Source organism: Heptranchias perlo, chromosome 13, assembly GCF_035084215.1.
Source record: "Heptranchias perlo isolate sHepPer1 chromosome 13, sHepPer1.hap1, whole genome shotgun sequence".
Lineage (NCBI taxonomy): Eukaryota > Metazoa > Chordata > Chondrichthyes > Hexanchiformes > Hexanchidae > Heptranchias > Heptranchias perlo.
This window is the reverse complement of record NC_090337.1, coordinates 3,299,182-3,326,533: the sequence shown is the minus strand read 5'-3', so window position 1 is coordinate 3,326,533 and position 27,352 is coordinate 3,299,182. Positions and strand designations below refer to the sequence as shown.

At 48.6% G+C, this 27,352-nt stretch overlaps 1 protein-coding gene across 2 annotated transcripts in view; it reads left to right on the top strand.

The window, feature by feature from the left end:
* Positions 1-26,536, top strand: part of LOC137331220 (zinc finger protein 436-like) — a 74,788-nt gene extending 48,252 nt beyond the window's left edge. For both annotated transcript variants that reach the window (XR_010965402.1, XR_010965403.1), the window contains 3 exons: positions 15,248-15,450; positions 24,894-24,979; positions 26,360-26,536. The gene's annotated coding sequence lies outside the window, so the exon portion shown is untranslated. The remainder of the gene's footprint in view (positions 1-15,247; positions 15,451-24,893; positions 24,980-26,359) is intronic.
* The last annotated feature ends 816 nt before the right edge of the window (positions 26,537-27,352 follow it).

Genomic DNA, 27,352 nt, shown 5'->3' with positions numbered 1-27,352 from the left:
TGTGTATATAAATAGAGGGAGCGCAGTGCGTGGTGCATATAAATAGAGAGAGCGCAGTGTGTGGTGTATATAAATAGAGAGAGCGCAGTGCGTGGCGAATATAAATGGAGAGAGCGCAGAGTGTGGCGTATATAAATAGATAGAGCGCAGTGTATGTATATAAATAGAGGGAGCGCAGTGTGTGTATATAACTCGAGAGATCGCAGTGCGTAGTGTATATAGCTTGAGAGAGCGCAGTGTGTGTATATAAATAGAGAGAGCGCAGTGTGTGGCGTATATAAATAGAGAGAGCGGAGTGTGTGCATATAAATAGAGAGAGCGCAGTGTGTGTATATAACTAGAGAGAGCGCAGTGCGTGCTGTATCTAAATAGAGAGAGCGCAGTGTGTGTATATAACTAGAGAGAGCGCAGTGCGTGCTGTATCTAAATAGAGAGAGCGCAGTGTGTGTATATAACTAGAGAGAGCGCAGTGCGTGCTGTATCTAAATAGAGAGAGCGCAGTGTGTGGTGCATATCAATAGAAAGAGCGCAGTGTGTGGTGCATATAAATAGAGAGAGCAAAGTGTGTGGCGTATATAAATAGAGAGAGCGCAGTGCGTGGTGTATATAAATAGAGAGAGCGCAGTGTGTGCATATAAATAGAGAGAGCGCAGTGTGTGCATATAAATAGGGAGAGCGCAGTGTGTGCACATAAATAGAGAGAGCGCAGTGTGTGGTGTATATAAATCGAGAGAGCGCAGTGTGTGGTGTATATAAATCGAGAGAGCGCAGTGTGTGGTGTATATAAATAGAGAGAGCGCAGTGTGTGGATATAAATGGAGAGAGCGCAGTGAGTGCATATAAATAGAGAGAGCGCAGTGTGTGCATATAAATAGAGAGAGCGCAGTTTGTGGATATAAATAGAGAGAGCGCAGTGCGTGGTGTATATAACTCGGGAGAGCGCAGTGTGTGGCGAATATAAATAGAGAGAGCGCAGTGTGTGGCGAATATAAATAGAGAGAGCGCAGTGTGTGCATATAAATAGAGAGAGCGCAGTGTGTGCACATAAATAGAGAGAGCGCAGTGTGTGCACATAAATAGAGAGAGCGCAGTGTGTGCACATAAATAGAGAGAGCGCAGTGTGTGCACATAAATAGAGAGAGCGCAGTGTGTGCACATAAATAGAGAGAGCGCAGTGTGTGCACATAAATAGAGAGAGCGCAGTGTGTGCATATAAATAGAGAGAGCGCAGTGTGTGGTGCATATGAATAGAGAGAGCGCAGTGAGTGCATATAAATAGAGAGAGCGCAGTGTGGGGTGTATATAAATAGAGAGAGCGCAGTGTGTGCATAAAAAAAAGAGAGCGCAGTGTGTGCACATAAATAGAGAGAGCGCAGTGTGTGCACATAAATAGAGAGAGCGCAGTGTGTGCACATAAATAGAGAGAGCGCAGTGTGTGCACATAAATAGAGAGAGCGCAGTGTGTGCACATGAATAGAGAGAGCGCAGTGTGTGCACATGAATAGAGAGAGCGCAGTGTGTGCACATGAATAGAGAGAGCGCAGTGTGTGCACATGAATAGAGAGAGCGCAGTGTGTGCACATGAACAGAGAGAGCGCAGTGTGTGCACATAAATAGAGAGAGCGCAGTGTGTGCACATAAATAGAGAGAGCGCAGTGTGTGCACATAAATAGAGAGAGCGCAGTGTGTGCACATAAATAGAGAGAGCGCAGTGTGTGCACATAAATAGAGAGAGCGCAGTGTGTGCACATAAATAGAGAGAGCGCAGTGTGTGCACATAAATAGAGAGAGCGCAGTGTGTGCACATAAATAGAGAGAGCGCAGTGTGTGCACATAAATAGAGAGAGCGCAGTGTGTGCACATAAATAGAGAGAGCGCAGTGTGTGCACATAAATAGAGAGAGCGCAGTGTGTGCATATAAATAGAGAGAGCGCAGTGTGTGGTGTATATAAATAGAGAGAGCGCAGTGCGTGTCTATAAATAGAGAGAGCGCAGTGTGTGGTGCATATAAATAGAGAGAGCAAAGTGTGTGGCGTATATAAATAGAGAGAGCGCAGTGCGTGGCGTATATAAATAGAGAGAGCGCAGTGTGTGCATATAAATAGAGAGAGCGCAGTGTGTGCATATAAATAGGGAGAGCGCAGTGTGTGCACATAAATAGAGAGAGCGCAGTGTGTGGTGTATATAAATCGAGAGAGCGCAGTGTGTGGTGTATATAAATCGAGAGAGCGCAGTGTGTGGTGTATATAAATAGAGAGAGCTCAGTGCGTGTCTATAAATAGAGAGAGCGCAGTGTGTGGTGCATATAAATAGAGAGAGCAAAGTGTGTGGCGTATATAAATAGAGAGAGCGCAGTGCGTGGCGTATATAAATAGAGAGAGCGCAGTGTGTGCATATAAATAGAGAGAGCGCAGTGTGTGCATATAAATAGGGAGAGCGCAGTGTGTGCACATAAATAGAGAGAGCGCAGTGTGTGGTGTATATAAATCGAGAGAGCGCAGTGTGTGGTGTATATAAATCGAGAGAGCGCAGTGTGTGGTGTATATAAATAGAGAGAGCGCAGTGTGTGGATATAAATGGAGAGAGCGCAGTGAGTGCATATAAATAGAGAGAGCGCAGTGTGTGCATATAAATAGAGAGAGCGCAGTTTGTGGATATAAATAGAGAGAGCGCAGTGCGTGGTGTATATAACTCGGGAGAGCGCAGTGTGTGGCGAATATAAATAGAGAGAGCGCAGTGTGTGGCGAATATAAATAGAGAGAGCGCAGTGTGTGGCGAATATAAATGGAGAGAGCGCAGTGTGGTGTATATAAATGGAGAGAGCGCAGAGTGTGGCGTATATAAATGGAGAGAGCGCAGTGTGTGTATATAAATAGAGGGAGCGCAGTGCGTGGTGCATATAAATAGAGAGAGCGCAGTGTGTGGTGTATATAAATAGAGAGAGCGCAGTGCGTGGCGAATATAAATGGAGAGAGCGCAGAGTGTGGCGTATATAAATAGATAGAGCGCAGTGTATGTATATAAATAGAGGGAGCGCAGTGTGTGTATATAACTCGAGAGATCGCAGTGCGTAGTGTATATAGCTTGAGAGAGCGCAGTGTGTGTATATAAATAGAGAGAGCGCAGTGTGTGGCGTATATAAATAGAGAGAGCGGAGTGTGTGCATATAAATAGAGAGAGCGCAGTGTGTGTATATAACTAGAGAGAGCGCAGTGCGTGCTGTATCTAAATAGAGAGAGCGCAGTGTGTGTATATAACTAGAGAGAGCGCAGTGCGTGCTGTATCTAAATAGAGAGAGCGCAGTGTGTGTATATAACTAGAGAGAGCGCAGTGCGTGCTGTATCTAAATAGAGAGAGCGCAGTGTGTGGTGCATATCAATAGAAAGAGCGCAGTGTGTGGTGCATATAAATAGAGAGAGCAAAGTGTGTGGCGTATATAAATAGAGAGAGCGCAGTGCGTGGTGTATATAAATAGAGAGAGCGCAGTGTGTGCATATAAATAGAGAGAGCGCAGTGTGTGCATATAAATAGGGAGAGCGCAGTGTGTGCACATAAATAGAGAGAGCGCAGTGTGTGGTGTATATAAATCGAGAGAGCGCAGTGTGTGGTGTATATAAATCGAGAGAGCGCAGTGTGTGGTGTATATAAATAGAGAGAGCGCAGTGTGTGGATATAAATGGAGAGAGCGCAGTGAGTGCATATAAATAGAGAGAGCGCAGTGTGTGCATATAAATAGAGAGAGCGCAGTTTGTGGATATAAATAGAGAGAGCGCAGTGCGTGGTGTATATAACTCGGGAGAGCGCAGTGTGTGGCGAATATAAATAGAGAGAGCGCATTGTGTGGCGAATATAAATAGAGAGAGCGCAGTGTGTGCATATAAATAGAGAGAGCGCAGTGTGTGCATATAAATAGAGAGAGCGCAGTGTGTGCATATAAATAGAGAGAGCGCAGTGTGTGCATATAAATAGAGAGAGCGCAGTGAGTGCATATAAATAGAGAGAGCGCAGTGAGTGCATATAAATAGAGGGAGCGCAGTGTGTGCATATAAATAGAGAGAGCGCAGTGTGTGCATATAAATAGAGAGAGCGCAGTGTGTGCATATAAATAGAGAGAGCGCAGTGTGTGCATATAAATAGAGAGAGCGCAGTGTGTGGTGCATATAAATAGAGAGAGCGCAGTGAGTGCATATAAATAGAGAGAGCGCAGTGTGGGGTGTATATAAATAGAGAGAGCGCAGTGTGTGCATAAAAAAAAGAGAGCGCAGTGTGTGCACATAAATAGAGAGAGCGCAGTGTGTGCACATAAATAGAGAGAGCGCAGTGTGTGCACATAAATAGAGAGAGCGCAGTGTGTGCACATAAATAGAGAGAGCGCAGTGTGTGCACATAAATAGAGAGAGCGCAGTGTGTGCACATAAATAGAGAGAGCGCAGTGTGTGCACATAAATAGAGAGAGCGCAGTGTGTGCACATAAATAGAGAGAGCGCAGTGTGTGCACATAAATAGAGAGAGCGCAGTGTGTGCACATAAATAGAGAGAGCGCAGTGTGTGCACATAAATAGAGAGAGCGCAGTGTGTGCACATAAATAGAGAGAGCGCAGTGTGTGCACATAAATAGAGAGAGCGCAGTGTGTGCACATAAATAGAGAGAGCGCAGTGTGTGCACATAAATAGAGAGAGCGCAGTGTGTGCACATAAATAGAGAGAGCGCAGTGTGTGCACATAAATAGAGAGAGCGCAGTGTGTGCACATAAATAGAGAGAGCGCAGTGTGTGCACATAAATAGAGAGAGCGCAGTGTGTGCACATAAATAGAGAGAGCGCAGTGTGTGCACATAAATAGAGAGAGCGCAGTGTGTGCACATAAATAGAGAGAGCGCAGTGTGTGCACATCAATAGAGAGAGCGCAGTGTGTGCACATAAATAGAGAGAGCGCAGTGTGTGCACATAAATAGAGAGAGCGCAGTGTGTGCACATAAATAGAGAGAGCGCAGTGTGTGCACATAAATAGAGAGAGCGCAGTGTGTGCACATAAATAGAGAGAGCGCAGTGTGTGCACATAAATAGAGAGAGCGCAGTGTGTGTATATAAATAGAGAGAGCGCAGTGTGTGGTGTCTATAAATAGAGAGAGCGCAGTGCGTGTCTATAAATAGAGAGAGCGCAGTGTGTGGTGTATATAAATAGAGAGAGCAAAGTGTGTGGCCTATATAAATAGAGAGAGCACAGTGTGTGGCCTATATAAATAGAGAGAGCACAGTGTGTGGTGTATAGAAATAGAGAGAGCGCTTTGCGTGGCGTATATAAATAGAGAGAGCGCTTTGCGTGGTGTATATAAATAGAGAGAGCGCAGTGTGTGGATATAAATGGAGAGAGCGCAGTGAGTGCATATAAATAGAGAGAGCGCAGTTTGTGGATATAAATAGAGAGAGCGCAGTGCGTGGTGTATATAACTAGGGAGAGCGCAGTGTGTGGCGTATATAAATAGAGAGAGCGCAGTGTGTGGCGTATATAAATGGAGAGAGCGCAGTGTGTGGATATAAATGGAGAGAGCGCAGTGTGTGGATATAAATAGAGAGAGCGCAGTGTGTGGATATAAATGGAGAGAGCGCAGTGTGTGCATATAAATAGAGAGAGCGCAGTGTGTGCATATAAATAGAGAGAGCGCAGTGTGTGCATATAAATAGAGAGAGCGCATAGTGTGGCGTATATAAATCGAGAGAGCGCAGTGTGTGTATATAATTAGAGAGAGCGCAGTGCGTGGTGTATATAACTAGAGAGAGCGCAGTGTGTGGATATAAATAGAGAGAGCGCAGTGTGTGTATATAACTCGAGAGATCGCAGTGCGTGGTGTATATAAATAGAGAGAGCGCAGTGCGTGGTGTATATAAATAGAGAGAGCGCAGTGTGTGGCGTATATAAATAGAGAGAGCGGAGTGTGTGCATATAAATAGAGAGAGTACAGTGTGTGCACATAAATAGAGAGAGCGCAGTGTGTGTATATAACTAGAGAGAGCGCAGTGCGTGCTGTATCTAAATAGAGACAGCGCAGTGTGTGGTGCATATCAATAGAAAGAGCGCAGTGTGTGCACATAAATAGAGAGAGCGCAGTGTGTGCACATAAATAGAGAGAGCGCAGTGTGTGCACATAAATAGAGAGAGCGCAGTGTGTGCACATCAATAGAGAGAGTACAGTGTGTGCACATAAATAGAGAGAGTGCAGTGTGTGCACATAAATAGAGAGAGCGCAGTGTGTGCACATAAATAGAGAGAGCGCAGTGAGTGCACATAAATAGAGAGAGCACAGTGTGTGCATATAAATAGAGAGAGTACAGTGTGTGCACATAAATAGAGAGAGCGCAGTGTGTGCACACAAATAGAGAGAGCGCAGTGTGTGCACATAAATGGAGAGAGTACAGTGTGTGCACATAAATAGAGAGAGTACAGTGTGTGCACATAAATAGAGAGAGTACAGTGTGTGCACATAAATAGAGAGAGCGCAGTGTGTGCACATAGATAGAGAGAGTACAGTGTGTGCACATAAATAGAGAGAGCGCAGTGAGTGCACATAAATAGAGAGAGTACAGTGTGTGCACATAAATAGAGAGAGTACAGTGTGTGCATATAAATAGAGAGAGCGCAGTGAGTGCATATAAATAGAGAGAGCGCAGAGTGTGCACATAAATAGAGAGAGTAGAGTGTGTGCATATAAATAGAGAGAGCGCAGTGTGTGCATATAAATAGAGAGAGCGCAGTGTGTGCATATAAATAGAGAGAGCGCAGTGTGTGCATATAAATAGAGAGAGCGCAGTGTGTGCATATAAATAGAGAGAGCGCAGTGTGTGGTGCATATAAATAGAGAGAGCGCAGTGAGTGCATATAAATAGAGAGAGCGCAGTGTGGGGTGTATATAAATAGAGAGAGCGCAGTGTGTGCATTAAAAAAAGAGAGCGCAGTGTGTGCACATAAATAGAGCGCAGTGTGTGCACATAAATAGAGAGAGCGCAGTGTGTGCACATAAATAGAGAGAGCGCAGTGTGTGCACATAAATAGAGAGAGCGCAGTGTGTGCACATAAATAGAGAGAGCGCAGTGTGTGCACATGAATAGAGAGAGCGCAGTGTGTGCACATGAATGGAGAGAGCGCAGTGTGTGCACATGAATAGAGAGAGCGCAGTGTGTGCACATGAATAGAGAGAGCGCAGTGTGTGCACATAAATAGAGAGAGCGCAGTGTGTGCACATAAATAGAGAGAGCGCAGTCTGTGCACATAAATAGAGAGAGCGCAGTGTGTGCACATAAATAGAGAGAGCGCAGTTTGTGCACATAAATAGAGAGAGCGCAGTGTGTGCACATAAATAGAGAGAGCGCAGTGTGTGCACATAAATAGAGAGAGCGCAGTGTGTGCACATAAATAGAGAGAGCGCAGTGTGTGCACATAAATAGAGAGAGCGCAGTGTGTGCACATAAATAGAGAGAGCGCAGTGTGTGCACATAAATAGAGAGAGCGCAGTGTGTGGATATAACTAGAGAGAGCGCAGTGTGTGGATATAAATGGAGAGAGCAGAGTGCGTGGTGTATATAACTAGAGAGAGCGCAGTGTGTGTATATAAATAGAGAGAGCGCAGTGTGTGGCGTATATAAATAGAGCGCAGTGTGTGCATATAATTAGAGAGAGCGCAGTGCATGGTGTATATAACTAGAGAGAGCGCAGTGTGTGGATATAAATAGAGGGAGCGCAGTGTGTGGTGCATATAAATAGAGAGAGCGCAGTCTGTGGCATATATAAATAGAGACAGCGCAGTGTGTGGCGTATATAAATAGAGAGAGCGGAGTGTGTGCATATAAATAGAGAGAGCGCAGTGTGTGTATATAACTAGAGAGAGCGCAGTGCGTGCTGTATCTAAATAGAGACAGCGCAGTGTGTGGTGCATACCAATAGAAAGAGCGCAGTGTGTGCACATAAATAGAGAGAGCGCAGTGAGTGCATATAAATAGAGAGAGCACAGTGTGTGCATATAAATAGAGAGAGTACAGTGTGTGCACATAAATAGTGAGAGCGCAGTGTGTGCACATAAATAGAGAGAGTACAGTGCGTGCACATAAATAGAGAGAGTACAGTGTGTGCACATAAATAGAGAGAGTACAGTGTGTGCACATAAATAGAGAGAGCGCAGTGTGTGCACATAAATAGAGAGAGTACAGTGTGTGCACATAAATAGAGAGAGCGCAGTGAGTGCACATAAATAGAGAGAGTACAGTGTGTGCACATAAATAGAGAGAGCGCAGTGAGTGCACATAAATAGAGAGAGTACAGTGTGTGCATATAAATAGAGAGAGCGCAGTGAGTGCATATAAATAGAGAGAGCGCAGAGTGTGCACATAAATAGAGAGAGTACAGTGTGTGCATATAATTAGAGAGAGCGCAGTGAGTGCATATAAATAGAGAGAGCGCAGTGTGTGCACATAAATAGAGAGAGCGCAGTGAGTGCACATAAATAGAGAGAGCGCAGTGAGTGCATATAAATAGAGAGAGCGCAGTGAGTGCATATAAATAGAGGGAGCGCAGTGTGTGCATATAAATAGAGAGAGCGCAGTGTGTGCATATAAATAGAGAGAGCGCAGTGTGTGCATATGAATAGAGAGAGCGCAGTGTGTGCATATAAATAGAGAGAGCGCAGTGTGTGCATATAAATAGAGAGAGCGCAGTGTGTGCATATAAATAGAGAGAGCGCAGTGTGTGGTGCATATAAATAGAGAGAGCGCAGTGTGGGGTGTATATAAATAGAGAGAGCGCAGTGTGTGCATAAAAAAAAGAGAGCGCAGTGTGTGCACATAAATAGAGAGAGCGCAGTGTGTGCACATAAATAGAGAGAGCGCAGTGTGTGCACATAAATAGAGAGAGCGCAGTGTGTGCACATAAATAGAGAGAGCGCAGTGTGTGCACATAAATAGAGAGAGCGCAGTGTGTGCATATAAATAGAGAGAGCGCAGTGTGTGGTGCATATAAATAGAGAGAGCGCAGTGAGTGCACATAAATAGAGAGAGCGCAGTGTGTGCACATAAATAGAGAGAGCGCAGTGAGTGCACATAAATAGAGAGAGCGCAGTGAGTGCACATAAATAGAGAGAGCGCAGTGAGTGCATATAAATAGAGAGAGCGCAGTGAGTGCATATAAATAGAGGGAGCGCAGTGTGTGCATATAAATAGAGAGAGCGCAGTGTGTGCATATAAATAGAGAGAGCGCAGTGTGTGCATATAAATAGAGAGAGCGCAGTGTGTGCATATAAATAGAGAGAGCGCAGTGTGTGCATATAAATAGAGAGAGCGCAGTGTGTGCATATAAATAGAGAGAGCGCAGTGTGTGGTGCATATAAATAGAGAGAGCGCAGTGTGGGGTGTATATAAATAGAGAGAGCGCAGTGTGTGCATAAAAAAAAGAGAGCGCAGTGTGTGCACATAAATAGAGAGAGCGCAGTGTGTGCACATAAATAGAGAGAGCGCAGTGTGTGCACATAAATAGGGAGAGCGCAGTGTGTGCACATAAATAGAGAGAGCGCAGTGTGTGCACATAAATAGAGAGAGCGCAGTGTGTGCATATAAATAGAGAGAGCGCAGTGTGTGCATATAAATAGAGAGAGCGCAGTGTGTGCATATAAATAGAGAGAGCGCAGTGTGTGCATATAAATAGAGAGAGCGCAGTGTGTGCATATAAATAGAGAGAGCGCAGTGTGTGCATATAAATAGAGAGGGCGCAGTGTGTGGTGCATATAAATAGAGAGAGCGCAGTGTGGGGTGTATATAAATAGAGAGAGCGCAGTGTGTGCATAAAAAAAAGAGAGCGCAGTGTGTGCACATAAATAGAGAGAGCGCAGTGTGTGCACATAAATAGAGAGAGCGCCGTGTGTGCACATAAATAGGGAGAGCGCAGTGTGTGCACATAAATAGAGAGAGCGCAGTGTGTGCACATAAATAGAGAGAGCGCAGTGTGTGCATATAAATAGAGAGAGCGCAGTGTGTGGTGCATATAAATAGAGAGAGCGCAGTGAGTGCATATAAATAGAGAGAGCGCAGTGTGGGGTGTATATAAATAGAGAGAGCGCAGTGTGTGCATAAAAAAAAGAGAGCGCAGTGTGTGCACATAAATAGAGAGAGCGCAGTGTGTGCACATAAATAGAGAGAGCGCAGTGTGTGCACATAAATAGAGAGAGCGCAGCATGTGCACATAAATAGAGAGAGCGCAGTGTGTGCACATAAATAGAGAGAGCGCAGTGTGTGCACATAAATAGAGAGAGCGCAGTGTGTGCACATGAATAGAGAGAGCGCAGTGTGTGCACATGAATAGAGAGAGCGCAGTGTGTGCACATGAATAGAGAGAGCGCAGTGTGTGCACATAAATAGAGAGAGCGCAGTGTGTGCACATAAATAGAGAGAGCGCAGTGTGTGCACATAAATAGAGAGAGCGCAGTGTGTGCACATAAATAGAGAGAGCGCAGTGTGTGCACATAAATAGAGAGAGCGCAGTGTGTGCACATAAATAGAGAGAGCGCAGTGTGTGCACATAAATAGAGAGAGCGCAGTGTGTGCACATAAATAGAGAGAGCGCAGTGTGTGCACATAAATAGAGAGAGCTCAGTGTGTGCACATAAATAGAGAGAGCGCAGTGTGTGCACATAAATAGAGAGAGCGCAGTGTGTGCACATAAATAGAGAGAGCGCAGTGTGTGCACATAAATAGAGAGAGCGCAGTGTGTGCACATAAATAGAGAGAGCGCAGTGTGTGCACATAAATAGAGAGAGCGCAGTGTGTGCACATAAATAGAGAGAGCGCAGTGTGTGCACATAAATAGAGAGAGCGCAGTGTGTGCATATAAATAGAGAGAGCGCAGTGTGTGGTGTATATAAATAGAGAGAGCGCAGTGCGTGTCTATAAATAGAGAGAGCGCAGTGTGTGATGCATATAAATTGAGAGAGCAAAGTGTGTGACGTATATAAATAGAGAGAGCGCAGTGCGTGGTGTATATAAATAGAGAGAGCGCAGTGTGTGCATATAAATAGAGAGAGCGCAGTGTGTGCATATAAATAGGGAGAGCGCAGTGTGTGCACATAAATAGAGAGAGCGCAGTGTGTGGTGTATATAAATCGAGAGAGCGCAGTGTGTGGTGTATATAAATCGAGAGAGCGCAGTGTGTGGTGTATATAAATAGAGAGAGCGCAGTGTGTGGATATAAATGGAGAGAGCGCAGTGAGTGCATATAAATAGAGAGAGCCCAGTGTGTGCATATAAATAGAGAGAGCGCAGTTTGTGGATATAAATAGAGAGAGCGCAGTGCGTGGTGTATATAACTCGGGAGAGCGCAGTGTGTGGCGAATATAAATAGAGAGAGCGCAGTGTGTGGCGAATATAAATAGAGAGAGCGCAGTGTGTGGCGAATATAAATGGAGAGAGCGCAGTGTGGTGTATATAAATGGAGAGAGCGCAGAGTGTGGCGTATATAAATGGAGAGAGCGCAGTGTGTGTATATAAATAGAGGGAGCGCAGTGCGTTGTGCATATAAATAGAGAGAGCGCAGTGTGTGGTGTATATAAATAGAGAGAGCGCAGTGCGTGGCGAATATAAATGGAGAGAGCGCAGAGTGTGGCGTATATAAATAGAGAGAGCGCAGTGTGTGTATATAAATAGAGGGAGCGCAGTGTGTGTATATAACTCGAGAGATCGCAGTGCGTAGTGTATATAGCTTGAGAGAGCGCAGTGTGTGTATATAAATAGAGAGAGCGCAGTGTGTGGCGTATATAAATAGAGAGAGCGGAGTGTGTGCATATAAATAGAGAGAGCGCATTTTGTGTATATAACTAGAGAGAGCGCAGTGCGTGCTGTATCTAAATAGAGAGAGCGCAGTGTGTGTATATAACTAGAGAGAGCGCAGTGCGTGCTGTATCTAAATAGAGAGAGCGCAGTGTGTGGTGCATATAAATAGAGAGAGCGCAGTGTGTGTATATAACTAGAGAGAGCGCAGTGCGTGTCTATAAATAGAGAGAGCGGTGTATATAAATAGAGAGAGCGGAGTGTGTGCATATAAATAGAGAGAGCGCAGTTTGTGGATATACATAGAGAGAGCGCAGTGCGTGGTGTATATAAATAGAGAGAGCGCAGTGTGTGTATATGACTAGGGAGAGCGCAGTGTGTGGTGTATATAAATAGAGAGAGCGCAGTGTGTGGTGTATATAAATAGAGAGAGCGCATTGTGTGGCGAATATGAATAGAGAGAGCGCAGTGTGTGTATATAAATAGAGAGAGCGCAGTGCGTGGCGTATATAAATGGAGAGAGCGCAGTGTGTGGCGAATATAAATGGAGAGAGCGCAGTGTGTGGCGTATATAAATAGAGAGAGCACAGTGTGTGTATATAAATAGAGAGAGCGCAGTGTGTGGCGTATATAAATAGAGAGAGCACAGTGTGTGCATATAAATAGAGAGAGCGCAGTGCGTGGCGAATATAAATAGAGAGAGCGCAGTGTGTGCATATAAATAGAGAGAGCGCAGTGCGTGGCGAATATAAATAGAGAGAGCGCAGTGTGTGCATATAAATAGAGAGAGCGCAGTGCGTGGCGAATATAAATAGAGAGAGCGCAGTGTGTGCATATAAATAGAGAGAGCGCAGTGTGTGGCGTATATAAATAGAGAGAGCGCAGTGTGTGGCGTATATAAATAGAGAGAGCGCAGTGTGTGGTGTATATAAATAGAGAGAGCGCAGTGTGTGGATATAAATGGAGAGAGCGCAGTGAGTGCATATAAATAGAGAGAGCGCAGTGTGTGGTGCATATAAATAGAGAGAGCGCAGTGTGTGGATATAAATGGAGAGAGCGCAGTGAGTGCATATAAATAGAGAGAGCGCAGTGTGTGGTGCATATAAATAGAGAGAGCGCAGAGTGTGGCGTATATAAATAGAGAGAGCGCAGTGTGTGGATATAAATGGAGAGAGCGCAGTGAGTGCATATAAATAGAGAGAGCGCAGTGTGTGGTGCATATAAATAGAGAGAGCGCAGTGTGTGGTGCATATAAATAGAGAGAGCGCAGTGTGTGCATATAAATAGAGAGAGCGCAGTGTGTGCATATAAATAGAGAGAGCGCAGTGCGTGGTGTATATAAATAGAGAGAGCGCAGTGTGTGCATATAAATAGAGAGAGCGCAGTGCGTGGTGTATATAAATAGAGAGAGCGCAGTGTGTGCATATAAATAGAGAGAGCGCAGTGCGTGGTGTATATAAATAGAGAGAGCGCAGTGTGTGCATATAAATAGAGAGAGCGCAGAGTGTGGATATAATTAGAGAGCGCGCAGTGTGTGCATATAAATAGGGAGAGCGCAGTGTGTGGTGTATATAAATAGAGAGAGCGCAGTGCGTGGTGTATATAAATAGAGGGAGTGCAGTGTGTGGATATAATTAGAGAGCGCGCAGTGTGTGCATATAAATAGGGAGAGCGCAGTGTGTGGTGTATATAAATAGAGAGAGCGCAGTGCGTGGTGTATATAAATAGAGGGAGTGCAGTGAGTGTATATAAATAGAGAGAGCGCAGTGTGTGTATATAAATAGAGAGAGCGCAGTGTGTGTATATAAATAGAGGGAGTGCAGTGAGTGTATATAAATAGAGAGAGCGCCGTGTGTGTATATAAATAGAGAGAGCGCAGTGTGTGTATATAAATAGAGGGAGTGCAGTGAGTGCATATAAATAGAGAGAGCGCAGTGTGTGTATATAAATAGAGGGAGTGCAGTGAGTGTATATAAATAGAGAGAGCGCAGTGTGTGTATATAAATCGAGGGAGCGCAGTGTGGTGTATATAATTAGAGAGCACCCAGTGCGTGGATATAAATAGAGAGAGCGCAGTGCGTGGATATAAATAGAGAGAGCGCAGTGTGTGGATATAATTAGAGAGCGCGCAGTGTGTGGTGTAGTTCTGAGCCACAGTGAAGTATTCGGTTCAGTCCCAGAGCTGTAACAAATTGTCCCGCTGCGGTCGGGCAGGAGTTGGTTGCAGTGCCTGTGGGGTTGAGAGATGATCAGCCAGGGTTCCTGCTGCTGATCGCTCTGCACTGCCTCCTGCTGGAAATGTTGGTGTCGACATTGGTTGAGGACAGGATCGGGCACGGCTGATACCCTGACTACCAATGACCTGCTGACATTCACTGTCTCGACTCGGGTGCGATGAACGAGAACTTGGACATCGGGTCGGAGAGAAGCTGGTGCCTGTATAACTGCAAAGAAAGAAAGACTTGCATTTATATAGCGCCTTCCATGACCTCAGGATGTCCCAAAGCACTTCATTTTTGAAGTGTAGTCACTGTTGTAATGTCGGAAAGGTGGCAGCTAATTTGTGCACAGCAAGATCCCACAAACAGCAATGTGATAATGACCAGATAATCTGTTTAGTGATGTTGGTTGAGGGCTAAATATTGGTCCCGGGGAGACCTCCCCTGCTCTTCTTCAAATAGTGGCCGTGGGATCTTTTACATCCACTTGCAGGGCAGACGGGGCCTCTGTTTAACGTCTCATCCAAAAGACGGCACCTCTGACGGTGCAGCACTCCTTCAGTACTCCACGGGGAGCGTCAGCCTAGGTTAAGGAGCTCAAGTGTCTGGAGAGGGAACTTGAACCCACAATCTGCTGATTCAGAGGTGAAAGTGCTGCCAACTGAACCAGAGCTGACACGAAATTCCAGTGAGAAGCTGTGGCTTCGGGAAACAAACTGGGGGACATAGGTGAAAGGAAATCGTTAAAAATTGAATATTTTTTAAAAATTGCCTTTAAATAAATCTTTGCAGAAGATTCTAGGGGCAGGGGAGTTCTCCCCGGTGTCCTGGGCCAATATTTATCCCTCAATCAACATCACTAAAAACGTATTATCTGGTCATTATCACATTGCTGTTTGTGGGATCTTGCTGTGTGCAAATTGGCTGCTGTGTTTCCTACATTACAACAGTGACGACATTTCAAAAATGGCTTATTGGCTTTAAAGCAATTTGGGATGTCCTGAGGTCATCAAAGGCACGATATGAATGCAAGTCTTTCTTTCCTCTAAAGTATTTTTCTTAGCTTTTCGGAGGCGAACATTTTCAGTCAAGTTTTGTTTTTAATTTTACTCTTTTTGCAAGTATGAAATATGCCTTTGTGTATTCACGTAGAACAAATACAAATGAGAAATTAATTGTTCCGGGACCTGGCTGAGATCTGCTCTTCATAGAGTTAACCCTTTTCAGTCCTCAGATCTCTCTCCTGGGGTCGAGGAAGCCCCGATATTAATGTCTGTGGAAGGGAACGACTCGGGTCCGTCAGCCTGGTTTCCCCTCCTCAAGCACCTCACTGCTCCTCGGAATGATGCCACGGTGAAGAAAAGGAAGAGGAGAGCATTCCGTTTGAGCAAGACCTTTTCCAAGCCCAAAATCATCAAGGCCAAACAGCGGTGAGTCTTTCATCACCTTTGGTGTTCAGAGGGATTTGGGTGTCCTTCTACATGAAACACAGAAAGTTAACACGCAGGTACAGCAGGCATTTAGGAAGGCAAATCACCAAGAGTGGCTCGGTAGCACCACTACTGACCGAGCTGGCCGAGTCCTGAAGGACATAGCTGCTAGACTGGGCCTGCGGCAGGTGGTGAGCGAACCAACACGAGGGAAAAACTTACTTGACCTCGTCCTCACCAATCTACCTGTCGCAAATGCATCTGTCCATGACAGTATTGGTAGGAGTGACCACCGCACGGTCCTCATGGAGACGAAGTCCCGTCTTCGCACTGAGGACACCATCCAACGTGTTGTGTGGCACTATCACCGTGCTAAATGGGATAGATTCAGAACAGATCTAGCAGCTCAAAACTGGGCATCCATGAGGCGCTGTGGGCCATCAGCAGCAGCAGAATTGTATTCCAGCACAATCTGTAACCTCATGGCCCGGCATATTCCTCACTCTACCATTACCAACAAGCAAGGGAATCAACCCTGATTCAATGAGGAGTGTAGAAGAGCATGCCAGGAGCAGCACCAGGCGTACCTAAAAATGAGGTGCCAACCTGGTGAAGCTACAACTCAGGACGACATGCATGCTAAACAGCGGAAGCAGCATGCTATAGACGGAGCTATGCGATTCCACAACCAACGGATCAGATCAAAGCTCTGCAGTCCTGCCACATCCAGTCGTGAATGGTGGTGGACAATTAAACAACTAACGGGAGGAGGAGGCTCTGTAAACATCCCCATCCTCAATGATGGCAGAATCCAGCATGTGAGTGCAAAAGACAAGGCTGAAGCGTTTGCAACCATCTTCAGCCAGAAGTGCCGAGTGGATGATCCATCTCGGCCTCCTCCCGATATCACCACCATCACAGAAGCCAGTCTTCAGCCAATTCGATTCACTCCACGTGATATCAAGAAACGGCTGAGTGCACTGGATACAGCAAAAGTTATGGGCCCCGACAACATCCCAGCTGTAGTGCTGAAGACTTGTGCTCCAGAACTAGTTGTGCCTCTAACCAAGCTGTTCCAGTACAGCTACAACACTGGCATCTACCCGACAATGTGGAAAATTGCCCAAGTATGTCCTGTCCACAAAAAGCAGGACAAATCTAATCCAGCCAATTACCGCCCCATCAGTCCACTCTCAACCATCAGCAAAGTGATGGAAGGTGTCGTCGACAGTGCTATCAAGCGGCACTTACTCACCAATAACCTGCTCACCGATGCTCAGTTTGGGTTCCGCCAGGACCACTCGGCTCCAGACCTCATTACAGCCTTGGTCCAAACAAGGGCAAAAGAGCTGAATTCCAGAGGTGAGGTGAGAGTGACTGCCCTTGACATCAAGGCAGCATTTGACCGAGTGTGGCACCAAGGAGCCCCAGTAAAATTGAAGTCAATGGGAATCAGGGGGAAAACTCTCCAGTGGCTGGAGTCATACCTAGCACAAAGGAAGATGGTAGTGGTTGTTGGAGGCCAATCATCTCAACCCCAGGACATTGCTGCAGGAGTTCCTCAGGGCAGTGTCCTTGGCCCAACCATCTTCAGTTGCTTCATCAATGACCTTCCCTCCATCATAAGGTCAGAAAAAGGGATGTTCGCTGATGATTGCACAGTGTTCAGTTCCATTCGCAACCCCTCAGATAATGAAGCAGTCCGTGCCCACATGCAGCAAGACCTGGACAACATCCCGGCTTGGGCTGATAAGTGGCAAGTAACATTCGCGCCAGACAAGTGCCAGGCAATGACCATCTCCAACAATGTGGAGATGCCGGTGATGGACTGGGGTTGACAATTGTAAACAATTTTACAACACCAAGTTATAGTCCAGCAATTTTATTTTAAATTCACAAGCTTTCGGAGGCTACCTCCTTCCTCAGGTGAACGATGTGGAAATCCACATCGTTCACCTGAGGAAGGAGGTAGCCTCCGAAAGCTTGTGAATTTAAAATAAAATTGCTGGACTATAACTTGGTGTTGTAAAATTGTTTACAATTGACATCTCCAACAAGAGAGAGTCTAACCACCTCCCCTTGACATTCAACAGCATTACCATTGCCGAATCCCCCACAATCAACATTCTGGGGGTCACCATTGACCAGAAAGTTAACTGGACCAGCCATATAAATACTGTGGCTACAAGAGCAGGTCAGAGGCTGGGTATTCTGTGGCGAGTGACTCACCTCCTGACTCCCCAAAGCCTTTCCACCATCTACAAGGCACAAGTCAGGAGTGTGATGGAATACTCTCCACTTGCCTGGATGAGTGCAGCTCCAACAACACTCAAGAAGCTCGACACCATCCAGGACAAAGCAGCCCGCTTGATTGGCACCCCATCCACCACCCTAAACATTCACTCCCTTCACCACCGGCGCACTGTGGCTGCAGTGTGTACCATCCACAGGATGCACTGCAGCAACTCGCCAAGGCTTCTTTGACAGCACCTCCCAAACCCGCGACCTCTACCACCTAGAAGGACAAGGGAAGCAGGTACATGGGATCAACACCACCTGCACGTTCCCCTCCAAGTCACACACCATCCCGACTTGGAAATATATCGCCGTTCCTTCATCGTCGCTGGGTCAAAATCCTGGAACTCCCTTCCTAACAGCACTGTGGGAGAACCTTCACCACATGGACTGCAGCGGTTCAAGAAGGCGGCTCACTACCACCTTCTCGAGGGCAATTAGGGATGGGCAATAAATGCCGGCCTCGCCAGCGACGCCCACATCCCATGAACAAATAAAAAAACTGGCATGATGGCCTTTATTGCAAAGGGGGTTGGAGCACAAAAGTAGGGAAGTGTTGCTAGAATTCTACAGGGCTTTGGTGAGACCTCACCTGGAGTACTATAAACAGTTTTGATCTCCTTACCTAAGGAAGGATATACTTGCATTAGAGGCATTGAAACGAAGGTTCACTAGATTGATTCCTGGGATGAGAGGGTTGTCCTATGAGGAGTGATTGAGTAGAATAGGCCTGGAGTTTAGAGGAATGAGAGGTGATTTCATTGAAACATATAAGATTCTGAGATGGCTTGACAGGGTAGATGCTGAGAGGTTGTTTCCCATGGCTGGAGAGTCTAGAACTAGGGGGCATAGTCTCAGGATAAGGGGTCGGCCATTTAATACTGAGATGAGGAGGAATTTCTTCACTCAGAGGGTTGTGAATCTTTGGAATTCTCTACCCCAGAGGGCTGTGGATGCTGAGTCATTGAGTATATTCACAGCTGGGATCGATAGATTTTTGGACTCTAAGGGAATCAAGGGATATGGGGATCAGGCGGGAAAGTGGAGTTGAGGTCGAAGATCAGCCATGATCTGATTGAATGGCGGAGCAGGCTCGAGGGGCCGTATGGCCAACTCCTGCTCCGATTTCGCGAGGATTTATTCTTCAAAAAGCTGCTTCCAACCATCCCCTGATGCCTCACTTTGTGAATTTACCTCTGGCTACCCCTGGTCTGCACTGAGTTTAGTGAATGCCAGCCCAGGGTAACTGTGGGGCTGCAATTTCAACAACAAATGTCCCAAGGCACTTCACAGAAGCATAATCAGACAAAAATCGACAACGAGCCAACGAAGGAGGAGGGGTGACTGTAAGCCTGGCCAAAGAGTGGAGGAGAGAGAGGTGGAGAGGAGGAGAGGTTTAGGATGGGAATTCCAGAGCTTAGGGCCTAGAAAGCTGAAGGCACGGCTTCCAATAGTGGGGCCATTGGAGTGGGGGTTGCACAAGAGGCCAGAATTGGAGAAACACAGAGTTCCTGGAGGGTTGTAGGACAGGAGTTGGTTACAGAGATTGGGAGGGGCGAGACTAATTTAAATTAGTTCCTGTGGTAGGGTAGATAAAATTCAGCCAACGCTCCTACTCCTGGTTAGTGTCTCCAATTGAATAATGTGGATATCAGACTGGTCTTCTGCTTTGACCTGTAGCCACAGGCACTCAGTGTTGAGGCACACGTGGGAAGAATGGTCATTGGTGAGGTGCCAGAGAGAAATGGATGCCAAAAATGAGATCATTCTGTGCCAGAAAACCCAGTGTGAAGTTTAAAAAACCCCATCGTTGAAACACCAGCAAACACTCGAGCAATATTGAAGGGGTGAGTTGGGTTGGTGCTCGGTAGAAAGAGAAGACACTGAGACTGAGATCAAAAGATTTATCATGGGATACGGAGCAAAGGCGGGTAAATGGAGTTGAGGTACAGATCAGCCATGATCTGATTGAATGTTGGAGCAGGCTCGAGGGGCTGAATGGCCTCCTCCTGTTCCTACGTTCCTAGACCCAGTCCAGGTCTCCGAGGGTATTGGCTTCTTGTACTCGACCAGCAACCCAGAGATTGTAAATCCCACTCGTGGAAAGCAGTGAAATTGATCACTTGTGGGGCTGTCTCAGTAAAAGTGACAGTGAAACTGTTTCACTGATGTCCTTTAGGGAAGGGAGCCCGCCGTCCTTACCCGGTCTGGGCCTACATCAAGTGGCTGATTCTTAACAGCCCTCTGAAGAGACCAAGCAAGTTATTCAGATTCGCAAAGAAGGCCCACAGCCACCTTTTGAGGGCAATAAATGCCGGCCTTGCCAGCGAAACCGACATCCCGAGAATGAATAGAACAAAATGGACAGTGTGGAGCTGTTCAGATTATTTCAGTGTCTGACCCTCTGTCCCAGAGTGTGAAAGGACAGTGTCTGACCCTCTGTCCCAGAGTGTGAAAGGACAGTGTCTGACCCTCTGTCCCAGAGTGTGAAAGGACAGTGTCTGACCCTCTGTCCCAGAGTGTGAAAGGACAGTGTCTGACCCTCTGTCCCAGAGTGTGAAAGGACAGTGTCTGACCCTCTGTCCCAGAGTGTGAGAGGACAGTGTCTGACCCTCTGTCCCAGAGTGTGAAAGGACAGTGCCTGCACTCTGTCCCAGAGTGTGAAAGGACAGTGTCTGACCCTCTGTCCCAGAGTGTGAAAGGACAGTGTCTGACCCTCTGTCCCAGAGTGTGAGAGGACAGTGTCTGACCCTCTGTCCCAGAGTGTGAAAGGACAGTGCCTGCACTCTGTCCCAAAGTGTGAGAGGACAGTGTCTGACCCACTGTCCCAGAGTGTGAAAGGACAGTGTCTGACCCTCTGTCCCAGAGTGTGAAAGGACAGTGTCTGACCCTCTGTCCCAGAGTGTGAGAGGACAGTGTCTGACCCTCTGTCCCAGAGTGTGAAAGGACAGTGCCTGCACTCTGTCCCAGAGTGTGAAAGGACAGTGTCTGACCCTCTGTCCCAGAGTGTGAAAGGACAGTGCCTGCACTCTGTCCCAGAGTGTGAGAGGACAGTGTCTGACCCACTGTCCCAGAGTGTGAAAGGACAGTGTCTGACCCTCTGTCCCAGAGTGTGAAAGGACAGTGCCTGCACTCTGTCCCAGAGTGTGAGAGGACAGTGTCTGACCCTCTGTCCCAGAGTGTGAAAGGACAGTGCCTGCACTCTGTCCCAGAGTGTGAGAGGACAGTGTCTGACCCACTGTCCCAGAGTGTGAAAGGACAGTGTCTGACCCTCTGTCCCAGAGTGTGAAAGGACAGTGTCTGACCCTCTGTCCCAGAGTGTGAAAGGACAGTGTCTGACCCTCTGTCCCAGAGGGTGAAAGGACAGTGTCTGACCCACTGTCCCAGAGTGTGAAAGGACAGCGTCTGACCCACCGTCCCAGAGTGTGAAAGGACAGCGTCTGACCCTCTGTCCCAGAGTGTGAAAGGACAGTGTCTGACCCTCTGTCCCAGAGTGTGAAAGGACAGTGTCTGACCCTCTGTCCCAGAGTGTGAAATGACAGTGTCTGACCCTCTGTCCCAGAGTGTGAAAGGACAGTGTCTGACCCTCTGTCCCAGAGTGTGAAAGGACAGTGTCTGACCCTCTGTCCCAGAGTGTGAAAGGACAGTGCCTGCACTCTGTCCCAGAGTGTGAAAGGACAGTGCCTGACCCTCTGTCTCAGAGTGTGAAAGGACAGTGTTTGACCCTCTGTCCCAGAGTGTGAAAGGACACTGTCTGACCCACTGTCCCAGAGTGTGAAAGGACACTGTCTGACCCACTGTCCCAGAGTGTGAAAGGACAGTGTCTGACCCACTGTCCCAGAGTGTGAAAGGACAGTGTCTGACCCTCTGTCCCAGAGTGTGAGAGGACAGTGTCTGACCCACTGTCCCAGAGTGTGAAAGGACAGTGTCTGACCCTCTGTCCCAGAGTGTGAAAGGACAGTGTCTGACCCTCTGTCCCAGAGTGTGAGAGGACAGTGTCTGACCCTCTGTCCCAGAGTGTGAAAGGACAGTGCCTGCACTCTGTCCCAGAGTGTGAAAGGACAGTGTCTGACCCTCTGTCCCAGAGTGTGAAAGGACAGTGCCTGCACTCTGTCCCAGAGTGTGAGAGGACAGTGTCTGACCCACTGTCCCAGAGTGTGAAAGGACAGTGTCTGACCCTCTGTCCCAGAGTGTGAAAGGACAGTGCCTGCACTCTGTCCCAGAGTGTGAGAGGACAGTGTCTGACCCTCTGTCCCAGAGTGTGAAAGGACAGTGCCTGCACTCTGTCCCAGAGTGTGAGAGGACAGTGTCTGACCCACTGTCCCAGAGTGTGAAAGGACAGTGTCTGACCCTCTGTCCCAGAGTGTGAAAGGACAGTGTCTGACCCTCTGTCCCAGAGTGTGAAAGGACAGTGTCTGACCCTCTGTCCCAGAGTGTGAAAGGACAGTGCCTGCACTCTGTCCCAGAGTGTGAAAGGACAGTGTCTGACCCTCTGTCCCAGAGTGTGAAAGGACAGTGCCTGCACTCTGTCCCAGAGTGTGAGAGGACAGTGTCTGACCCACTGTCCCAGAGTGTGAAAGGACAGTGTCTGACCCTCTGTCCCAGAGTGTGAAAGGACAGTGCCTGCACTCTGTCCCAGAGTGTGAGAGGACAGTGTCTGACCCTCTGTCCCAGAGTGTGAAAGGACAGTGCCTGCACTCTGTCCCAGAGTGTGAGAGGACAGTGTCTGACCCACTGTCCCAGAGTGTGAAAGGACAGTGTCTGACCCTCTGTCCCAGAGTGTGAAAGGACAGTGTCTGACCCTCTGTCCCAGAGTGTGAAAGGACAGTGTCTGACCCTCTGTCCCAGAGGGTGAAAGGACAGTGTCTGACCCACTGTCCCAGAGTGTGAAAGGACAGCGTCTGACCCACCGTCCCAGAGTGTGAAAGGACAGCGTCTGACCCTCTGTCCCAGAGTGTGAAAGGACAGTGTCTGACCCTCTGTCCCAGAGTGTGAAAGGACAGTGTCTGACCCTCTGTCCCAGAGTGTGAAATGACAGTGGCTGACCCTCTGTCCCAGAGTGTGAAAGGACAGTGTCTGACCCTCTGTCCCAGAGTGTGAAAGGACAGTGTCTGACCCTCTGTCCCAGAGTGTGAAAGGACAGTGCCTGCACTCTGTCCCAGAGTGTGAAAGGACAGTGCCTGACCCTCTGTCTCAGAGTGTGAAAGGACAGTGTTTGACCCTCTGTCCCAGAGTGTGAAAGGACACTGTCTGACCCACTGTCCCAGAGTGTGAAAGGACACTGTCTGACCCACTGTCCCAGAGTGTGAAAGGACAGTGTCTGACCCACTGTCCCAGAGTGTGAAAGGACAGTGTCTGACCCTCTGTCCCAGAGTGTGAAAGGACAGTGTCTGACCCTCTGTCCCAGAGTGTGAAAGGACAGTGTCTGACCCTCTGTCCCAGAGCGTGAAAGGACAGTGTCTGACCCTCTGTCCCAGAGCGTGAAAGGACAGTGTCTGACCCTCTGTCCCAGAGTGTGAAAGGACAGTGTCTGACCCTCTGTCCCAGAGTGTGAAAGGACAGTGCCTGCACTCTGTACCAGAGTGTGAAAGGACAGTGTCTGACCCTCTGTCCCGGAGTGTGAAAGGACAGTGTCTGACCCTCTGTCCCAGAGTGTGAAAGGACAGTGTCTGACCCTCTGTCCCAGAGTGTGAAAGGACAGTGTCTGACCCTCTGTCCCAGAGGTTGAAAGGACAGTGTCTGACCCTCTGTCCCAGAGTGTGAAAGGACAGTGTCTGACCCTCTGTCCCAGAGTGTGAAAGGACAGTGTCTGACCCTCTGTCCCAGAGTGTGAAAGGACAGTGTCTGACCCTCTGTCCCAGAGTGTGAAAGGACAGTGTCTGACCCTCTGTCCCAGAGGTTGAAAGGACAGTGTCTGACCCTCTGTCCCAGAGGTTGAAAGGACAGTGTCTGACCCTCTGTCCCAGAGGTTGAAAGGACAGTGTCTGACCCTCTGTCCCAGAGTGTGAAAGGACAGTGTCTGACCCTCTGTCCCAGAGTGTGAAAGGACAGTGTCTGACCCTCTGTCCCAGAGTGTGAAAGGACAGTGTCTGACCCTCTGTCCCAGAGGTTGAAAGGACAGTGTCTGACCCTCTGTCCCAGAGTGTGAAAGGACAGTGTCTGACCCTCTGTCCCAGAGTGTGAAAGGACAGTGTCTGACCCTCTGTCCCAGAGTGTGAAAGGACAGTGTCTGACCCTCTGTCCCAGAGTGTGAAAGGACAGTGTCTGACCCTCTGTCCCAGAGTGTGAAAGGACAGTGTCTGACCCTCTGTCCCAGAGGTTGAAAGGACAGTGTCTGACCCTCTGTCCCAGAGGTTGAAAGGACAGTGTCTGACCCTCTGTCCCAGAGGTTGAAAGGACAGTGTCTGACCCTCTGTCCCAGAGGTTGAAAGGACAGTGTCTGACCCTCTGTCCCAGAGGTTGAAAGGACAGTGTCTGACTCTCTGTCCCAGAGGTTGAAAGGACAGTGTCTGACCCTCTGTCCCAGAGTGTGAAAGGACAGTGTCTGACCCTCTGTCCCAGAGTGTGAAAGGACAGTGTCTGACCCTCTGTCCCAGAGTGTGAAAGGACAGTGTCTGACCCTCTGTCCCAGAGTGTGAAAGGACAGTGTCTGACCCTCTGTCCCAGAGTGTGAAAGGACAGTGTCTGACCCTCTGTCCCAGAGGTTGAAAGGACAGTGTCTGACCCTCTGTCCCAGAGTGTGAAAGGACAGTGTCTGACCCTCTGTCCCAGAGTGTGAAAGGACAGTGTCTGACCCACTGTCCCAGAGTGTGAAAGGACAGTGTCTGACCCTCTGTCCCAGAGTGTGAAAGGACAGTGTCTGACCCTCTGTCCCAGAGTGTGAAAGGACAGTGTCTGACCCTCTGTCCCAGAGTGTGAAAGGACAGTGTCTGACCCACTGTCCCAGAGTGTGAGAGGACAGTGTCTGACCCTCTGTCCCAGAGTGTGACCCTGGTAATATTAGCTTGGCCGTGGCCTCGGGATTGGTTAGTGAACTAACCCGGTGGGGCAGTGGGACTGGATTCAGGAGCTCGGACCAGGTTTGATGTTTTCTCGCTGTTTATCGAGGAAGCAGCCCAATCCTTTCATTTTTTTATCGTTCCTTTTAGGAAATTTCCTGATGTTCGCAGGAGACGGATCGATTTCCCGATGGATCGAATTGGCCGTTTCCAACTATCCAAGGCCAGAATCTGAGGTAGAGCATCAACCCTGGGAGATCAGATTATATTTATATTATCTGCTGACGATTGTCACTCCCCCAGATATTGCTGTAGTCCCATTGTATCATCGGAATAGACGGGTACTCACAGTCAACCTGAAAACTGGCCCCTCTCCCCTCACTGCCCCTCACTGGTGCTCCCTGCCCTCAATGCCCTCGGTCCCAGGAAGAGGCCTCAGCTCCAGGGACCTCTGCTAGACGTGCACCCATTAGGTGAGGACAGGTTGGGGACGGACTACGATACCCTCCCCTTCCCACTCACTGACTCTCGCTCCCGTGCTCGTACATGAAGGACGGGCACCAGGCCCAGGTGCGCGAGGGTGAGGGACAGCGCACGCTCAGAGCACGAGCCCGACACGGAGACAGCGCAGACCCAGAGCGCGAGCCCGACACGGAGACAGCGCAGACCCAGAGCGCGAGCCCGACACGGAGACAGCGCAGACCCACAGTGCGAGCCCGACACAGAGACAGCGCAGGCGCAGAGCACAAGCCTAGTAACAAGGCAGCACAGACCCAGAGCGCGAGCCCAACACGGAGACAGCGCAGACCCAGAGCGCGAGCCAGACAGCACAGACCCAGAGCGTGAGCCTAACACGGAGACAGCGCAGACCCAGAGCGCGAGCCAGACAGCACAGACCCAGAGCGCGAGCCCGACACGGAGACAGCGCAGACCCAGAGTGCGAGCCCGACACGGAGACAGCGCAGACCCAGAGCGCGAGCCCGACACGGAGACAGCGCAGACCCAGAGCGCGAGCCCGACACGGAGACAGCGCAGACCCAGAACGCGAGCCCGACACGGAGACAGCGCAGACCCAGAGCGCGAGCCCGACACGGAGACAGCGCAGACCCAGAGCGCGAGCCCGACACGGAGACAGCGCAGACCCAGAGCGCGAGCCCGACACGGAGACAGCGCAGACCCAGAGCGCGAGCCCGACACGGAGACAGTGCAGACCCAGAGCGCGAGCCCGACACGGAGACAGCGCAGACCCAGAGCGCGAGCCCGACACGGAGACAGCGCAGACCCAGAACGCGAGCCCGACACGGAGACAGCGCAGACCCAGAGCGCGAGCCCGACACGGAGACAGCGCAGACCCAGAGCGCGAGCCCGACACGGAGACAGCGCAGACCCAGAGCGCGAGCCCGACACGGAGACAGCGCAGACCCAGAGCGCGAGCCCGACACGGAGACAGTGCAGACCCAGAGCGCGAGCCCGACACGGAGACAGCGCAGACCCAGAGCGCGAGCCCGACACGGAGACAGCGCCTTCAGGAGAATAGGGGAGGAAATCGGGGGTGGGGGGAAAAGCCCCTGGAATATTTCGATGTTCTCAAATATTTTCTTTGACTCTTTACACAGTCTGACGGCCAGTTCAAGATTCTAAACAGCAGACCAGCTAAAACCTATTGGCAAAAAAATGGAAGATTTCTCTGAGATGAATGTGGTGCTGCTTCTGTTTAATGTTTTATTGCTGTTTTGATGTCGGAATCCATCTGGAATGTGTCAATAAATTCAAGATGCTTCTGTTAAAGTATTCTCGTCATTAAATTCAACAGATTTTGGAAAACAAGAAAGAAAGACTTGCGTTTATGTAGAAACATAGAAAATAGGAGCATGAAACACTTTGAAATGTTTCTGAAATGACACAAGGCCCGATCTGTACATTCAGGTCTCCTGGCAATATATTCTTTTAATGGTTGTTGTGATGACACTTTACCACCAGAGGGTGGTAGAGGATCACAGAACAGCAAGGGCATTTTTTCTGCATCTCCTGAAGGAAGCTGCTCATCACACCTGGGGACAGAGATCCATGGAAATCAGGCACAAAACGAGATTACAAACTCACTTCGAATAGTGCCATGGGATCTTTTATGTGAGACCGAGAGGGTAGACTGTTTAACGTCTCATCCGAAAGACTGCCCCTCCGACAGTGCAGCGCTCCCTCATTACTGCCCCTCCGACAGTGCAGCACTCCCTCAGTACTGCCCCTCCGACAATGCAGCGCTCCCTCAGTACTGACCCTCCGACAGTGCAGCGCTCCCTCATTACTGCCCCTCCAACAGTGCAGCACTCCCTCAGTACTGACCCTCCAACGGTGCAGCACTCCCTCAGTACTGACCCTCCAACGGTGCAGCGCTCCCTCAGTACTGGCTCTCCGACAGTGCAGCGCTCCCTCAGTACTGACCCTCCGACAGCGCAGCACTCCCTCAGTACTGCCCCTCCGACAGCGCAGCGCTCCCTCAGTACTGCCCCTCCGACAGTGCAGCGCTCTCTCAGTACTGGCCCTCCGACAGTGCAGCACTCCCTCAGTACTGACCCTCCAACGGTGCAGCGCTCCCTCAGTACTGGCCC